The sequence below is a fragment of the Carassius carassius genome, chromosome 25, assembly GCF_963082965.1.
Source record: "Carassius carassius chromosome 25, fCarCar2.1, whole genome shotgun sequence".
In the NCBI taxonomy this organism is placed as follows: domain Eukaryota; kingdom Metazoa; phylum Chordata; class Actinopteri; order Cypriniformes; family Cyprinidae; genus Carassius; species Carassius carassius.
The window spans coordinates 27,416,307-27,431,899 of record NC_081779.1 but is presented as its reverse complement, the minus strand read 5'-3'; the positions used below and the strand labels follow the sequence as shown (position 1 = coordinate 27,431,899).

The 15,593-nt window shown below is 37.0% G+C and overlaps 1 pseudogene; it reads right to left on the bottom strand.

Annotated features, from left to right (window-relative positions):
• The window catches only part of LOC132104790 (serine/threonine-protein kinase pdik1l-like), a 40,966-nt pseudogene extending 25,583 nt beyond the window's left edge, over positions 1-15,383 (bottom strand).
• Positions 15,384-15,593: the final 210 nt, after the last annotated feature.

Sequence of the window (15,593 nt, the reverse complement as noted above, 5' to 3'; positions counted from 1 at the left end):
ATAAACTTGAAAGCTGCGAGAATTATTAAAACCACGCGACATAGCTACACAGCCCCCCACCGAAATGTAGGACTCTATTATACAGAGATTTGTAAAATAAAATTCCACAACTTTTTCAAAACGTTTTTAGGCCTGGAAATTGTTGTTTTAAAATTGCATGGCATTTCCATGTTATTCATGAACATACAGACACTAAAAGCAACTGATGCATGCAGTCAATCACTTAAACTGCTGACCAATGTGATTGTGCGAGTGCTCCATCACCTCTCCCTCCTGTAATCACATGCATCCGGCCTCCGTTACCCCGCTTTGTTCCGGGACCTCGCAATTTACAAATTAAGCACTGCAGAGTCCCTGTTTCATGTTTGTTAGCCCAGGACATTTTACAAATCCAGACCAAACGATGTTCTACCGCCATGTCCGGAATAAAGAGTAGCCTATCCATGTCACACAGTAAGATTTAGGATTTTGACCATATACCTCGCAGTCACAGACCGTATCAATGTCAGTGAGCTATACAAAATGTATTTCGCCACACAATAGGCGTCACTGTGGCCTCAACCCTTCGCCTTCGCTTACTCTGAGCTCGATTGCTATGTCTGAGGTAAACCACGCCCTCCTCATTACCCTACGCAGGAAGAAATGTAGGAAGAAACAAATGAAGAAATTAGGGCTGGGACAACGCGTCGAGGTCATAGATGATGTCGACGCAAAAAATACGTCGACGCAAAATATGCGCATCGATTCGTCGACCTGTTTTTATTTCTCTAAAAAACGTTTGCAAAACGTTTACCTTATGTGCGCTGAATATACGCGATGGCCGGATCAACATTCTGTCCAACGTAATATAACCAATCCAGGGGTTTTTCTGCATTGATCTTTTTTTTTTGGCGGCTGTCAAAGCCTTATTTGATCGGTGAGTGACAGTGAAAGGGCGCGTACGAGAGAGAGCCCCGGCTGCGCGCGCACTCACAGTCTTCAAACAACACGAGCACTGTCTTGCTCTCTCTCTCTCTCTCTCTCTCTCTCTCTCTCTCTCTCTCTCTCTCCCTCGTGCATATTAATCAAAATCATTAAACATGATAGAAAAAGGGCGAAACACCAAAGTTTCACGCGCGCTCGCGCACTCACAGTCTTCAAACTACACGAGCGCTGTCTTGCTCTCTCTCTCTCTCTCTCTCTCTCTCCCTCGTGCATATTAACCAAAATCATTAGACATGATAGAAAAAGGGCGGAACGCCAAAGTTTCACGTGGAGCATTCAGAGATTTTTTTTTCTACATGACAGGCTGCTGGCTCCCACTGTTAATTTTTTTTATTTTTTTTTTTGGAAAAGCACTCTCTGTATTAGCTTAAAGCCCTCAAGTTTACATTGGTTACTGTATTCTTTCAATTGCTCTAAACAAGTATTTTGGGTGACCTTTTTTATTGAATGCTAGACATCAAGTTGTTGTTATTTTCATCTGAAAGAAGAACTTTTTTCAGTAAGCTAGGCCCTATGTGTTCAGTAAGCTTGTTTCAGTAAGCTATGTGTTTTCAAGGTTTCAAGGTTTTATTGAATGCTATCGCTATACAAGTGCAAAGTAATGCATTCTTAGTCAGTCTTTTATTTTGTAATTTTAAGAGTAATAAACATATATTGCAATGTTAAGGAATTGATGTTTTTTTTCATTCAGATATGTAAATCAACATGTATAAATTGTTAGTAGTCAATTAATGGGGAGATAATCGAAATCAAATCGGTCTGGAAAAATTAATCGTTAGATTAATCGATGCATCGAAAACAAATAATCGCTAGATTAATCGTTTAAAAAATAATCGTTTATCCCAGCCCTAGAAGAAATAAATAAATGTATAAATAAATAAATGTATAAATAAATAAATGTATAAATAAATAAATGTAGAAATGAATAAATGTATAAATAAATGAATTAATAAATAAATAAATATGGAAAAAAATAAATATATACATAAATATGGAAATAAATGTATAAATAATTTATTTTCGTTTTTTTGCTTTTCTATGTATATTTATTTATATATTTATGTATTTATTTATTCTTATTTACATTTATTTGTATATGTATTTATGTATTTATTTATTTTTAAAATTGGCAGCTTTGGCATTCCATATATTCTTTTTTTTTTTCTTTTTTTTTTATTTGTTCGGGACAGTGCACATTAATGAACAATCTAACATTTCTGTACAGACTGTAAATGAGCCAGGTTATAGCATAACTGCTAATTTTCACCTGTAGTCCCGAGGCAGGAAGACAACAACATAAAAATATTACAACATAAAAGAACAGACAATAAACAGTTTCAAGCAAGAGACACATTAGTACACATTCAGGCAGATTACATCAATAAAGTTAGTCAAAATGAGGACATATCTGGGAACTTTTAAGAAACTGTTTAAGGTGCATTTTAAATGTGCAGTAAGTAGGACATTCTCTTATATTTGTTGGGAGGCTGTTCCAAAAATGACCTCCTCTGATAGACAGAACAGTTTGTCCAAAGGTAGTTTTTCTGTGCGGGATCTCTATATCTCCTCTAAATGAGGCTCTGGTGCAAAAACCTCTGTCAGACCTAGGTTTGATGTATGTGGAAAGAGAAGGTGGGGCCAATCCGTGAAAAACTTTATAAATTAAACAGCTATTTTTAAAATTAATAAAATTTTCAAAATTGAGCATATTGTATTTTCCCAAAATATTACACTGATGGAATGACAGAGGCTTTTGATCAAGTATTTTTATAGCTTTTTTGAATAACATTTCTATGGGTTTTAAAATTGTATTTCCAGTAAGTGACCAGGTTGTGATGCAATAATCTATATGTGAGAATATCATTGAATGTAGGAACATTTTAGCAGAAGTAATTGTCATTGATGGTCTGATTTGTTTAAAGTTATGTAAATTGAATTTGATTCTGTTTGCCGTAAGTTTAATGTGTTTTTTGAATAAAAGTGTTGGGTCCAGTGTGACCCCGAGGTACTTGAACTCTTAAACAATGTCAAGTTCAACTCCCCCCAGGAACACATTGGACCGCTCCAGTTTTATGAATTTTTTTGAGAAAATCATGGTAACAGTTTTCTTTTTGTTCAATAGCAGGCAGGATTTAAGCAGCCAATGCTGAATATTCTCCAGTGCTGATGTAAGAATGGATGATGCTTCCTGTGTGCTTTTAGCAGGTGTAAAAATAACTGCATCATCAGCATACATTTGGAAATTGACTTTTTGACAAATGTTTGGCATATCATTTATATATAGAGAGAACAGTACTGGTCCCAAAATAGATCCTTGTGGGACTCCTGCTGAACATTCAAGGTAAGACGACATAGTGCCATTAACACTCACAGCTTGTCTTCTGTTGGACAAGTAAGATTGAAACCAAACTAGCGCATCTTCTGCAAAGTTGAAGTGAGTCAGTTTAGACAGAAGGGCTCGATGATCTACTGTATCGAACGCCTTCTTTAAATCCAAAAAGACTGCACCAACACATGTGGTTTTATCAAGCGAGGATTTCACTGTTTCTACGAAGACACAGTTTGCAGTCTCTGTGGAGTGGTACTGGCGAAACCCAAATTGCATGGGGTGCAGGAGAGAATGGCCATTACTGAGATGTTTATTCAGCAGCTTGGCGATCCACTTTTCTGCAACCTTAGATACAACAGGGAGGATGCTGATGGGGCGATAATTTGAGATGTTTGTTTTGTCTCCTGATTTAAAAATTGGTGAGACTATAGCCACCTTCCATCCTGATGGAACAACTGCCATTTTAATTGATAGATTTATCAGATGTGTTAGCGGGCATACCAGCAGGTCTTTGTGTATTTTTAAAAAAATATGTATCAAGGCCAAATGCATCTTTGGCCTTTGATGGTTTCATGGACTTAATAATGTTAGCCACTTCAAGATCAGTTATTTGCTCTAACCTGAAGACCGGCTGTCCAGGATTAATAGGCTTACAAACTATCTCTGAGGAACTAAACATTTGTGTTATTTCATTGACAGAATTAATAAAGAAATTATTGAATTCAGTTGCTGACTCTTTTGGATTATATAGCAGCTCGTTGTTAACTTTTATTTCCAATCTATCATTGTCCATTTTATTTTGCTTTCCAATTAGTTTATTGATATTTTGCCATATTATTTTGCCATTTCCATTTGCACTTGTAATGACATCCAAGAAAAAATTTGCCTTGGCTTTACGTAAGGTATGAGTTGTTTTATTTCTCATGGAAGTAAATCTTTGCCTATCAATGGTAAAACCAGATTTTACAAACACTTTGAGTAAGATGTCTCTTTCTTTCATAAGTATTTTGCAGTGATTATTCAACCAGGGTAGATGATTTCCCCCTTTTTTACCCTTTCCTCTTTTAATAAAAGACTCCATAACATCTGTAATTTTAGCGTTAAATATCTGAGAGTTGGTTTCAATATCTTTATCAGAAAATAATCCAGACCAATTTACTTCATTTAGAGTAATATCAAGATTTTGATGTAGATGTTTTGGAATAAAATTGTAATGGTTATTAAATGTAGATGAATGAAATTGCTTTTTACTTAATTTTCGGGAGAAAAATACAATATTATGATCAGAAAGCCCTGTAATGAGATTGTATGTTTTACTAATCCTCTCAGCGTGGTTTGTGAATAACAGATCTATTAGAGTTTCCGAATGATTTGTTATTCTGGTTGGTGTTTTTATCATTTGTGTTAAATTAAAATAGTCAGTAATTTGTTTAAGAGTCGTTCGTTCCCTCTTTATATTCCAGTTAATATTAAAATCATCCATTAAAATAATTTCCTTGCTTTTATCACAGTGTTTAAGGAGAAGTTTAAGTTGTTCATAAAAATCATTTTTTGCAGTAGGCTTTCTATATATACACACTATAACAAAAGACATTGTTGCAGAAAGTGATATGTCAACACCTACACATTCCAAAACAATTTCACTTGGCCATTCAATCATTGTGCACTTTAAATCATTTCTAACATACATTATTACTCCCCCACCCCTCCCATTATTTCTGTCCTTTCTAAATACATTATACCCAGGCATATTTACAACAGCCTCGGGGGAAGAATGGGTTAACCACGTCTCTGAAAGCCCTAAAAAGTCAATATTGGAACTGCACAACAGATGTTCCAGTTGTTCACATTTTGGTTTCATACTACGTATATTTAAGTGTCCGCCAAATAGTCCCTTTACTTTTGATAACGGATCCCAAACTACCCTTGCCTGATTTAATGTGCGAAATATTTTGTTGGTTCTGTGCCTTTTGAAGACTGGATTCCTGTGTTTTATTGGAGGAGTCTGTTGATTAACATTGCAAAAGTCAGCAACAGTTGTTTGTGTTAGCGGAGTCACACGCTCACCAGTGCACACTACCGCCGCGTCCCTCCTGCAGTGCAGCCTCCCCGGCAAGCCCGCCGCCACTGGCACGATCTCCGCCGAGCCCATTATGGCGCTCGCTTTGTGTCATTCGGCGACGAGACTGACAAGCACGACAGATAACACACGTGTATACGTGCGTGTACGTCTCCATTTGTTTTATATGGAGACGTACACGCAAATATCACGTCACGTAGACACGTCAATAACGTGTAGCTGTTGATTTTTACAGACGTGACGGCGGCGTCACGTTAGAAGTTAACGTGTGGATTACGTCTGTACGTCTGCCCGTCTGTACGTCTGCCCGTCTTAACGTCTGCCCGTCTGCACGTCTGCCCGTCTGTACATCTGCACGTCTTAACGTCTGCCCGCCTAATTTTCCTTATTTTCTCATACTTTTACTGTTATAGACATTTTAGATAATCTTATTTTGGCAGTTTACTTAGAACTACATTGGATTTATTTATTTTTATAATGCTGAATGTTAAGTAGGCTACATACATTTGGTATCCCAATGATATACAAGTCTATTGTCATGTATATACGATCTTATGAGAGACAAATAAAATGGGCTAGTAAAATTCAGAAAAAGTGGGTCATATCATTATTTGTTTGTTTAAGATTTGTTAAAGCCCTGCAGCAGCCGGTCTGCATGCCTCAAGTTCATTCATAGATGCTGCATTTAGTTTTAATTAACCATTCAGAAACGTATTGGATTTTAAACTAAAATAAATTATCAATCATTCAATTTAAAATCGTTTAACATAAATACTATTTAATAGAGCTACACTAAATATAAAGCCTAGCACTCTATTAAATTGAGCCTAGTCATACTGCACATTTTTTACTACTATGTTAAGAGCCCTGATAAATAAACTGTAACAGGCTTAAACGGATGCATCTTGTTTTCACCTGCAGGAAAAACAAACAGTTAAAACAAAAATGACAGTAAATGACCACTAAAGTCAGTAGGTGGCAGCAGAGGGACACTTATCTGCTCATTAGCCATGTCCACTCCTTGATCTATTTGTAAGGAAGTTTCAGTAAGTTTTGGGTCATTTATTCCTGTACATTAAGGGCTCAGTGCATTAACAATTTCATAAAGGAGCAATGTTCGATATAGTATACATTTGCTTTTCTAAAATATTTTCAGTGCTTTAAATGTCTTACAGATTTGTATTGTATGGGGGTTCTGCGTCTTTGGAAAAGTTATATTCCACTAACACAAGATAATTAATGAGTGAAATGTATGACTGAATAATTTTTTTAATTTATTTTTATGTCAAAACGAAGCGTTTGTAATGTCATTTGTAGCATCTTTTAATAACAGAATAATAGACTTAAATGGTCAGAGTATGACTGATTTATTCTGTGGTATTGTCTGCATGCTGGTCCTATTCCTGTCTACTTATTGATACACGAGATACCCATACCTTTACCCTGCTCTTAAGCACACACAATAATCATAAATGCAACACTAAATCTTTAAATCATGGGAAATAAAGTTTGTTACATAAATAAGAATAACAGTAAAAAGCATTTTCTTAACAATTTTGCAGTTATTGAAGTACATGTTTTTCATTCCATATTGCTCCATTTGCACAATCTGTATTGGCATCACTGGAATTCTTGTAAGAGCAGATTGACATCAATTAAAAGTCAAATTAGTAGTCAACACTGCAGTTATATTGTATAAAACTGACTAAATGCTATGGCATAATCATGTTTATATTACTTATATGATTAACCAATATTATCCAATATCCAAAAGCAGCCATATCACCCTGTAGCCTAAGACTGGTTGCCCACTGAAGCTCAGCAGGGTTGAGTCTGGTTAGTACCTGGATGAGAGACTCCTGGGAAAACTAGGTCACTGCTGGAAGAGGTGTTAGTGAGGCCAGTAGGGGGCGCTCACCCTGTGGTCTGTGTGGGTCCTAATGCCTCAGTGTAGTGACGGGGACACTATACTGTCAAAGAGCACCGTCCTTCGGATGAGACGTTAAACTGAGGTCCTGACTCTCTGTGGTCATTAAAAACCAATGACCTGCACATTGGTGGTGGAGGTGATTCCCCCCCTTCCATATGTAAAAGCGATTTGAGTTCCTAGAAAAGCGCTATATAAATGTAATTAATTATTTTTATCATGTCATACTAAAATAAATAAGGTATAAAAAATAAAAGACAGTCAAGGTTTAGGGCATACAAAGTAATATTTATATGATTATTACTTTAACACAAGCAAACAATACACAATACATAGTATAAACAACGTAAAAACAACAACAACAACAACAACAACAACAGGACAGCTGGGGAGTGAACAGCCATGCAGGAGTTACCCCAAGTTTTAGGCTACCCCAAATACTGGTGACTGAATGATTCCAGTTGTCATAAAATGACAAAAGTCTTCATATGTATGCCCAATAGGCAACTTCAAGATGATGGCACAAGTGTTTGCTTCTGGGAACATCCGCCGTTTGCCATTCAGTTCCTCATGAAGAAAAGTACCTTGAGAGCGAATAGAGAGCAGACGGCTTGTATGCTTTTGAATCGCTCTCACGGTAATTTGATGTCATTCACCGATCGGCCTGTGCAGCGCCGGTTCAAGTCGAACAAGCCTATGATTAGAAACACCCACCGGTTTAAAAAACACTCCAAAATTGAGAAACGCATTAGGACATTCATAAGTAATAAAAGACAATCACAACTTATGTTTCATGCCGACTATTACATCGGATTATCTACAAATATACAAACAATATCATATAATAAAACGTGCAAAATTGCATTTTTCAAATGTAGCCTACGATTTGTAGGGGGGAAAATATATCCTATAAGTTTAAAGGTCATACCTTATGCCTACGGATCTCAGGTGGCCATCAACAATCCTGTATCCACAGTTCGGGTACTGTCCAATGAAGTTCTCAATGACGACTTTCAAGTTTTCCGAACTGATGTCAGAATATGTTTGTCGTACGGAAAGTTTGTACGCCTTCATCCACCTCCTAATGGTTGAATAGGATACTCCATACATCCTTGCGATTTCATGCACTCGAAAACGTTGTTCCAGTAAAAACTGCAGTTGTTCTTTCCCTACTACCATATTTTGTCCACGCTCTTCAAAGTGTAGGCCTGCTACACCAACTTCTGGTGCCAAAAGCTCCAAACTGCTGTGTAAAAAAAAAAAAATCTCATCCTCTCTCGGCAATGAATCAACCGCAGCTAAACGATAAAGAACTTGAACAACACTTTCCAGCCGATAATATATATAATCCGTTTCTTGCGGTCTTTGCAGAAGTACAGTCCTTATCGAGTTTAATTGTTCAGAGATCTGCTCCAAAAACTCGCGGGAGACTGGCACGGGATGTCTGGGGGGGAGAGAATAGGCTATTAATGTGTCAACTAAATAATTTAAAGATTGAGTTTTAATAAATAGAATGGCTAAATTGTTATATAATAACTCACCCATCCATGGCGTCCATGACCCAGCAAGGTTTCGAAATTCAAAATCTGCGTGATTTGGGCGGAGACTTTCCTGTTTTGTTTTAAAGTAACAAATAGTTATAAAGATTGTCTCATCATCAGGTATTTCGTAGGTAGTCCAAATAGGTGGTTCCATAGATATCATATAAAGGCTAGATGTCTCGTCCGCGCTGCTGGCCAATGGAGCTCGACATCCGCACACGGCGGCCATCTTACCACAGGGTGCTCGCTCACTCATAACATGGTGCATGTACTTTTAAATAACCATAACTTGCTCAATTTTCTACTGATTTTCAAACGGTTTGGTTTGTTATAAACATCAGAGATGTAGCTATTATACTGCATACATATGAATAATTATGTTCAAAATGTTTAAGCATTCAGAATTATAGCCACGTTAATAACGTTTGTAAGAAACCAAACCGTTTGTAAATCCGTCCAGATTTCAGCGAGATAAGAGGATTTGTGTGCGTGCTGCTCACTCACCTTAATTCACAGAGCCCTGTGGTAAGATGGCCACCGTTGATGCCGGAAGTGACTCCGCCTTAAGACATCTAGCCTTTATATGATATCTGTGGGTGGTTCATGGAAAAAATAGTAGGCATATCCCAGAGTGCAGTCTGGACGATGGGGCGGGGCCTATTTTTTAGTCTATGGGCGGGGCGACACATTTGAATTGCCAGCCCGAATTGCCTGGCAACCGACGTCACTGCGCAGTGCATTCTGGGACGTAAACGATATAGCGCCGCCATTTTGTGAGGCCACATCCTTTCATTTACTGTCGGGCGAGACGTTTATATAGCCTACTGTCTATGCTTAAAACAACCGTAAAAGGGAATTGCCTAGCAATCTCATTGGTGTAGTAGACGATTCAGGTGGTCTGAGCATGCGCAGTACTGTAAGATTTAGGAGAATGATTCGGCCATATTAAATAAATATTATATGCTAACTTTAATCTTTTCTTTTTTTATCGATTTACCATAGTAATTTTACTAAGCTATAGACTATATTGGCTAATGTTTTATTGTAGGCTACTTAAGACACAGAATAGATACAAAATATTGTTTAAAAAAGAATGCTTAGGCCTACTTGGCTAATAAAGTTGTCATTCACTTGGCTTCTTTAAATTTCCATCAAGATCGGTAGATCAGAACAAACACAGGATTTTATGCAGTTTTTAGTAATTAGGTTACTTTCAGAGGTCACAGCAAGATGTTATCAAGTGAATCAGATTAGCCTCATTTAAATCGATTTCTCCACCACTGACATGCACTCGAGTGAATCTCCTCTTTGATGGATCTCACAGGTGTCCAGGAAACAAAACAAAAAAAAAACGTTTCACTCATTTCAGGGTTAACATACTCAAGAGTGTTCACTTAACCTTCTTTCTGAAACAGACCCCAGGTATTAAAAATCTAATTATTTATTTATCGATCCCGCATTACGTTTTCATGTTTTACAAATAGTTTCAAATATTAACACTCCAACTAAGGAATTGCACAAAATTCCCCAGAAGATCTAAACTGGAATTTACCTGTCAGCACAGATAAACATACAAGTTATCAAGTCATTTGAAAGACAATTCTATGTGTTAAAAAAATAATAAAGATGTGATGGCTGTTGTCTGTGGTTTGTTTATTGACTTGGAGCTTAGGCTCCCATGGTTATAGTCTGAAATTGCTATTAACTGTATATTCCTCAAATCTTCTTGGAATGTTGCTCCATGATCAAAAAGGATGTGGATTCTGAGATGTTACATTTACTAAATCCCCTTGCACATAGCCTGCTGTTTGCCCTGAATGTCCTTTTACAGTTTCTCTCAGTCACTTTGGTAGATTTCTTGAATAATCCTTAAGATTAGCAAACCAGTAAATGCTTTTCTCAAAATAATTCATAGTAACACCACACAATGGATTACCTGCAAAAGCCTGTAACCTGCTCAAAATCTTTAGTTCATCTCTCAAAAGTCATGTATTTATGTCAATGAACATATAGTGCCATCAGAATGAATAGTCCTTGTGTCATTGTTCACAAACAAGAGTCAAAATGATTAGTCATGCTGTCAATATAACAGTGTTCACTATTTTCAGATTTAACCTATGGCTACGATTTACATTTATATTCTTTATATCACAATGAAATGTGTGTGTGTGTGTGTGTGTGTATATATATATATATATATATATATATATATATATATATATATATATATATATATGTGTGTGTGTGTGTGTGTGTGTGTGTAGTTCAGATACAAAAGCCATCTGAAATGTTCTTCTAGAATGATAATTTTTATCAAGCTCGTATGTTTAAGTTCAGGAAATTCACTTAAATGGCAATGAAAATTACCTATTAATTATCATTTAAGTGAAATCACTGAACTTAAACATATGAGCTTGATAAAAATGATCGTTCTAGAAAAAAAATTCAGATGGCTTTTGTATCTGAACTCTTCATTCATATATTATATATATATATACACATATATATATACACATACATACACACACACTCTGTATATGTGTGTGTGTGTTTGTGTGTGTGTGTGTGTGTGTTACATTGTCTCTATAAAGTATATTTGCTGTATTATGTAATGCAAGTGGAGTACGTATACAGTATTACAGTACAGAAAACAATGTCTGATTACACACCTGTTCTGTCTACAAACTTTTGAATGATTGAAGACACTGTTGTTCTCCTAACATTCGCCTTTACCTTTTGACACCCCGTCATTGTAAGGTCATGACTGATAACATTGTCTGCAATAGTGTCCTTATTTCATTAGAAACATGTCCACAATCTTGACCTCTTCCACTGTTTTGCCTCCGTACCCTTCTTCCACCACACATCATTACTCCTCTTCTTCGACTGTTGACCCTGTTTGTTTCTGTGTTGTTCTTCCATTATCTAAATGTGTGACATTGAGTTGTGCTCTGTCAATATGCTTGTCAAATGAAGCTTCATGAGCTATTTCAGAGACCTAGTTGATTTAATGCTTTACATTCCCCTTAATTAGTGAAATGTAAAATTTATAGCCAAGACACTGTCATTAAAACGTTAAAATGTAGCATGTCATGGGACAACCAACAACAGCACATACATTTAGACTATACCCATATTTCTATTTATAACGCAGCCACTTTAAATTCACATAATGTTTCACTTCTGAGTAACAGAAATATATATATATATATAATGAAAATGAATTGCCAACATACCAAGGATATAAAAAAATACCAAGTAAAACACAAATTTGTAAATATTTGTTTGAATGTTTCTGTTATGAGCAGTTTTTAGAAAACCAGAAAGCCTGTAAATAAACAATATATTAATGACTGGCATTTCACACAATAGGCTAGTCAATGAAAATACAGTTCCAAACAGCACCACAGCAGGTGGTTGAACATCAACCAGTAATCTCAATAGAACAGGGCCTTGGCGCCATCTACTGGCAATTATATTGATATTTAGTAGTTTAATATTTATTTAGCCTCCGTTCATTTCGGCATTTACAACTCGGTTTAAATGAGCTTGCTAGAAGTTCATAGTACGATTTTTTTATAACATCGAATTTAAGAATATAATTAAGTAATGCATCCACTCTACTATGGAGCTTTTTTATTATTATTATTGTAGCCTATAGCCTATAGCCTATTTCATATTCCCATGCATGATCGTGCATAATATATTCCAAAATACATTCAAAGACTTTTTCTGTTGAGATTAGATTTTTCTTTTTTTATGTATTCAAACCTAAATAGTATTTTCTTAATATTCTTCGAGGATGTTAAAAGCTAGGTCTATGTTAAATAGCTATTAATGTGATTTCCTCTGCTGGAAATTACTTCATCTAATTTAATAATAGCTTAAGTTATCAAATCTTCTAGCCCACACTGTTCGAACAGTGTCTCAAATAAGACAAGTCCATTCAATTCAATTCAATTCAATTCAATTCAAATTTAGTTGTTGGCTACAGCGCTTTTCACAAAACATATAGTTTCAAAACAGCTTTACAGAAAATGCATTTCAGAAATGTACATATAAAAATACAGTTAGTTAGTCAGTCATTTATTAATCCAACAAGTAGCTGCATAAAAGTACGTGCGCTATTTTTAAATTAGCCAAGGCACGTTTTGCGTTCAAACGGGCAGACGTTCAGACGGGCAGACGTACAGACGCGCAGACGTTCAGACGGGCAGACGGGCAGACGTTCTCCACACGCACGTTATCACGTCTTTAAGCTTGGTTAGGAAAGAAATGACACAAAGCGAGCGCCATACCCATGAAGAGCCCCAGCCCAGCAAAGCCAGCACCGCGACCGCGCCCCACACACGGCGAAACAGCCCCTCCAAGGCCGCCCACGCCTCCGCACTCCACACCACCAGCCAAAGACACGTCCGCGCCGAACCAGGAAGAGGCGCCGTCAGGGCAACCACCACCAAACAGCCCAAGACGCGGGAACTCCACAGGGCCCACAGCGCCCAGAGGTGGGTCAAACAGGCGATTTGACAGTGACCAGATGGTAGTGTATTGAGGGCCATTATTTGTTGGCACTGTTGTTTCTTCTGTAGCGCAAATGGTGTTGACAACTGGTGTTGGGCCTGGATTAACTTCGATGTCTCCAGCCAAAAGTAGTACAATCACCAATTGAGTAGAAATCACATTAATGTTGTTTGATGGAGATCTCTCACACGGCTTAGATGATTCATACAGGTCTGTAGTAAATGTCATTTATGTAATGCCTTTCCCACATCTGTTAATAAAACTTTTAACACAGAATCAGTTAAAGTCTTTATTCACCATCTTTGCCATCTTTATTATCATCTTTGAAATGAAAATATACAAATTACTGTTGGTTTTGATTTAGCCATTTGTTATTAAACTACAAAACATTTGAATTGTTACAACTAAGCAAAACATTGTTAAAGTACTGCAAGTACTGTTGTGGATTTCAAAACTTGACCAATACACATTTGAGTCAAAATGATTTCCAAGTGCACCACAATGCAGTATATGATTAAAGACAACTTTTTAACTATATAGTGCATTTTATCTACTAAATGTGTATATATTTTTTTTTTGGGGGGGGGGGGGTAAATAAATACAGATTAAGAATGTTTATATTCCAATTCATGTGGGCATTAAAAAAAACAGTCAGCTTTCGCTTTGTTATTAAAAACATTGTTTGAATGATTGAGCAAACGATTAGGAATGACACATAATAATCATCATACAATTTATTATGGCACAACAGATTCATTGTGACAAAGTTATTAAACGACACATTTTAAGGACTCTTATTTATGTAAAATAAGAACATTATAAAAATGCTTAATTGTTGTAGGCTCATTTGGAGGTACCTCAGGTAAATCATTAGGATGACCAACCATGACAAAATCTATAAATTATTTTGCATATTAACAATAGTCATAAAAACAATAATACACTAAGCATAATGCGTTTTCAGCGTCACCGAAAATGCTGCCAGCACGTGCGTGTGTGTGTGTGTGCGGAAGCATCTTGACTTCAGGAAACGGCGATCAAAGGGAAAAACTAAGATTACACACTCCCTGTAATCTGCCTGAGTAACGTTGGTCAAGCAGAAATCGCGTGTCGTGTTTGTCTCTTTCGACAACAGCTCCGCTGTTTTCTCCTCTCCACAGCTGGATTACCAAAAGGATATTATAAATTGCAGCAGCTCATATGTTACAGTGACAGTTAATGGTGTGTTTCATGACAAAACCCCTCCAGCAGCGACACACACATGCACCTGCGCAGCAGTCCAACACACATGCTCAAGCTGCCTTTCCACTGCACACGACATTCGGACACGATTGTCGCATTTCTCCCTCTAGCGGAAGTCGCGCAGAACTTTCAAACGTCGTGCAGCAACCGTTACCTTGGCATATTCACCATGGTAAAATTAATAATTTTAATGAACATAGTTAATTTATGAATGCATCGTCACAAATCAGATGACCCCCAAAATAAAAACTGTAGGTTTTATGTGGCTAATCAACGTAAATAATGGTTTAATAATTATTCAATAATTATTTCTGCCATAAGTATTATAAACCACCATTTTACAGAAATAGTGTTTAAAGGATAATGTTAATGTTAACAAAATATTGGTAATTCTGACCTCGCACCGATCGTTTTGATTAGAATACATCACATCCGGTCGAGCGTTCGCATACGGTCTAGTCGCAGAAGTTCAAATATTTGAATGTATCCGAGGCTCAAATCAGATCCGAAATTTCCACATACGCATGTGATCGGAACTCCACGCAGCTCCCGCATTACTTTCCATTGGAAATGAATGACTTCCGGTCTGTCGCTTGTCGTTCGTCGGAGACAGTGGAAAGGCTGCTTCAGACAGAGTCCTGCTGCACGCGCACACACACGAGCATTACCTGTGCACGACGTTATTCCCAATCTATCTGATTTTCCTCTGCTCTGCTTTTCCTGGCAGCCATTATAAGCGCGAGACCGCCGCACACACTCTCTCTCTTTCTCTCACCCTTTGCCTGTCTTACAAAATTGGGCAATGTAGCGAAAGTGAGAAACACTGCCCTCTCTCTCTATCTCTCACGCCACATCAGTCGTGTTCTGTCGACCGAGTTTCACGATGGTAACTCAATTAAGCTAATTTATAGGATTTTTATTAGTCATCACTGTCGTGAAAAAAGGACAGAAAAAATCAGAAAACTTCTT